This window comes from Ochlerotatus camptorhynchus, unplaced genomic scaffold (assembly GCF_037179485.1).
Source record: "Ochlerotatus camptorhynchus isolate MF236.1 unplaced genomic scaffold, CSIRO-AGI_Acam_v1.1 ptg000257l, whole genome shotgun sequence".
Classification (NCBI taxonomy): domain Eukaryota; kingdom Metazoa; phylum Arthropoda; class Insecta; order Diptera; family Culicidae; genus Ochlerotatus; species Ochlerotatus camptorhynchus.
The window spans coordinates 1,863,465-1,867,735 of NW_027040747.1; positions in this window are offsets into that span (position 1 = coordinate 1,863,465).

Consider the following 4,271-nt stretch of genomic DNA (forward strand, 5'->3'; position numbering starts at 1 on the left):
CTCTAGGCTTATGTGGAAATATTATAAGTTGAGTTTTGGAAGCGTTGGGAGAAATCTTCAATTTTTGTAAATAAGAAGAGAAAATATCTAAACTTTTCTGCAGTCTGCTGCAAATAACACGAAGACTTCTTCCTTTAGCGGAAATGCCTGTGTCATCAGCGAACAAAGATTTGTGGCAACCCAGTTCAACCCAGGCAAATCAGGGAGGTCCGAAGTGAAAATGTTATACAATGTAGGCCCAAGAATGCTACCCTGAGGAACTCCTGCTCTAACAGGTAGTCGATTAGATTTGGAATTTTGATAATTTACCTGCAGAGTTCTGTCAGTTAAATAACTTTGAACTAATTTCATAATGTAAAGTGGAAAATTAAACTTTTTCAATTTAGCAATCAAACCTTCATGCCAAACACTGTCGAATGCTTTTTCTAAGTCTAGAAGAGCAACTCCAGTTGAGTGGCCTTCAGATTTGTTTGAACGAATTAAATTGGTAACTCTTAAGAGTTGATGAGTAGTTGAATGCCCATGGCGAAATCCAAACTACTCATCTGCATAAATTGAGTTCGTATTGATGTGAAGCATCATTCTATTCAAAATTATCTTTTCAAAAAGTTTACTTATTGAAGAAAGCAAACTTATTGGGCGGTAGCTAGAAGCTTCAGCTGGATTTTTATCTGGCTTTAAAATTGGAACAACTTCTGCATTTTTCCATTTATCAGGAAAGTATGCCAAATGGAAACATCTGTTAAATAATTTTACCAAGAAAGACAAGGTACTCTCTGGGAGTTTTTTAAAGAGGATATAGAAAATTCCATCATCACCTGGAGCTTTCATATTTTGAAACTTTTTGGTTATAGACCTTACTTCGTCCAAATCAGTCCCCCAGGAATCATCAAAAATATTTTCCCGAGAGAAAATATTCAGAAAATCCCGAGCAACCTGATTCTCAATAGGACTAGTAAGATCCAAACTGAAATTATGGGAACTCTTGAATTGCTTAGCAAGTTTCTGAGCTTTTTCCAAATTTGTGATCAAAATTTTACCACCTTCTTTAAGCGCTGAAATTGGCTTTTGAGGTTTTTTCAAAATTTTTGTGAGTTTCCAAAAGGGTTTGGAACTCGGGTCTAATTTAGAAACATTATTTTCAAAAGTTTTGTTCCTCAGGGCAGAGAATCGCTTTTTAATTTGTTTTGCAAATCCCGCCAGATAACGTTCATGGCAGGATCGTGTGTTCTTTGAAATTGTCTCCTACGGACATTTTTAAGACGGATCAAGAGCTGAAGATCATCGTCTATTATAATTGAATCGAATTTAACCTCACATTTTGGTACTGAGGCAGCTCTTGCTTCAACTATAGAAGTAGTCAGAGATTCAAGAGCATAATTAATTTCATCTTTGGTTTGCAAAGGAATGTTTGGATCGAAGTTATATTCCATAAATGTTCGATATTGCTCCCAATCAGCTCTATGGTAATTGAAAGTAGAGCTGCTGGGATTACAAATTATTTCTTGGGATATTTCAAAAGTTACTGGAAGGTGATCAGAATCGAAGTCAGCATGGGTAACCAATGGCTACAAAGTTGACATGAATAAGTTAAGACCAAAGTGGAGGGATTTCTTGCAGAAGAAAAGCATGTTGGGCTGTTTGGATATTGAATAGTGTAATAACCTGCAGAACAATCATCAACATTTCAACAGAAACTCCCAAAGTTTCAAAAACTTTGGTTTCAAATGAAGAAAGAATTTTATGTTTGATTCGTCTATGAATAATGATGGCAACGCCACCACAGGGTCCATCAAGACGATCATTTCTATAAATCAAATAATTTGCGTCCTTCTTAACCTTATGGTCAGGTTTAAGGAACGTTTCAGTTATAACGACAATATGCACGTTATGAACTCTCAAAAAGTTAAATAGCTCGTCTTCATTATCTTTAAGAAATCGAGCATTCCAATTTAAAATATTTAATGCTTTAAAATCCATTACTGAATTTTAAAGTCATGACAATATTATTTGCAAATTTTACTCCAGTTTGAATAGCATCAAATATGGAGTTAGATTTAAGCATATCAGAAGCTTGCTTCTTTCAACTGATTCTTATGTCAAAAGGGCCGCTTACATGTGTCGGTCTCAGGGAACCGAAATTCACATGACTTTTTCGTGGTGTGTAGGACTGGAGTGTGGGATGCTCATTATGCCCCACCTGTTGACTATACCCCACTTACCTCTATTGTTATACTTTGGCTTTGGTATTCGAGGTGAAAAGGTTTCCCGGCATTGGAGAGCTGGTTTCCTACACATTTAGAAATAACTTATTTTGACGGAATCCATCTTTGATATAAAAGATGATTTTGATACAAAAAGATGAGACGTAAAAAAACATGTCATGTAATATAAGGTGCTCCGAGACTGAAATGTTCGTTGCTCGACGACAAGTATGCGGAATTTGTCGTAAATTTATAGAATTCTCGCGTAACTTATCAAAAGAACTAATTTAACATATCCGCCATTTTCAGAAAATCTAAGTTGATATTCGACAGATTATTATTTCAACTGTTTCGAAACAATACATTTTGCAATATTACCCAACAAACAATCATTAGCTGTAATTAAACCGGCCAATCGAATAACGCTCGAATAATAGCCTTGAGTGCTGAATAAAACGATACGTTGAACTATATGTTGTACAAAAGGTGATTTGAACAAAGTTAAATCTTTTATGCTATTGTTGAAGATTGCCTGAATAATATGGTTATGAAATGTTTTATAAGTCATCTAAATCTCTTTTGTAAGACTGACCAGTAGAGTGATGCAAAATTTAAAATTTTCACTCCACAATACTTAAACGATTCCAAATCGGATCCTGACTAACCTCTCAAAATTTGAACCCATTTGGTGAGAAACTGAGATGACACAAACCATTTGTAGTTTGTATGGGAATTACTATGGCAAAACCAAACTTTTTTTTATGTTTATCTAATAATTCATCATATAGGTCTGCTTCAAAAGTTTTCAATTGTACTTGTAGGAAATTTTCCCAGCTACAACTTTGCTGTAGACCACTTTTTTTGATTGAATGCAAGGGTCGAAAGTTATCAATGGTTCAATGCGCTGATGTCTTATGATCATGCTCAATCAACTGCTCAGCAGGCAACATTGGTGTTTTTGGGGCGTTGAATCATGGCTACTAAAGAGACGACATGTCAAAATTGGAACAATCGACTATCTGTCAAAGTCATACGAAAAGTCATTCCAATCGAGCAGAAGACCTGTCAAATGGATAAAATGTCGTCTCTTTAGAAATTAAGGCTCTTTAATGGCTACTATGTCACAATGCAAGATACAGTGTTGCCTACAGAGCAGCTGCTTGATCATGTCATAAGTTAACCAATCTCTTAAATAATTAATAACTTTTTCCTGTCTACAATCTTCAACAAAGTTGTAGCTGAAAAAAAAAATACTATAAGAATGTTTCGCAGCTCAATATGGAAAAAAAGACTAGAAGGCAATGAACAAAAAGTTGAGATTTCCCTTAGTAATTTACATGTAAACTTCAAATGACTTGTGCGAAGTCTGTTTCTAACCAAATGAGTTGTAACTTTGAGAGGCTAATCAGGACCCGATTTGAAACCATTTAAGCACTGTGGAGCAAAAAAGTCAAATTTTGCATCAGTCTACTGGCCAGCTGAGCGAAAAGACGAACAGAAGGCATTTCCATCAAAATTATCGCTTTTAATCTTTTTATATAATTTGCCTGAATAATATTCTTAAACAGTACCTTATAAGCGTTGCATAGCTTCTTCATTCATTATCGCACGAGAAACTGAAAAATAACCTATTACCGATAACCGATTAATAAGTCGTTTTTTGAGTCGACATTTTTCCGGCAGTATTCATACTATTTTCTTCAGTCTTTCTATTCTTGATATGGATAAGATATATAAAAAAGTATAAGAGAAGTGGAGCTTATCACCGAAAATTGTGAAAACTCGTGAAAAATATGAAAAGACCCTAAAACATTTGTATTCACAAACTCACTCGGAAGTATGCGGAAGGAGCAATCTAGCCTCAGAACCAAGTTTTTATTCAATTCAACACAATTTCGAGTCACGTAAGCCAACTTAATTGAATATAGAAATAAATTCAAAACATAACTTGCTCTATCATATTTCAGACGAAACAAGTGAAACTAATCGTTTACCAGCAATATCTAGAGTATACAAAATACATGCATCACAAATAACCGGTGTTGCCTCTAGATTCACATGCAGTAG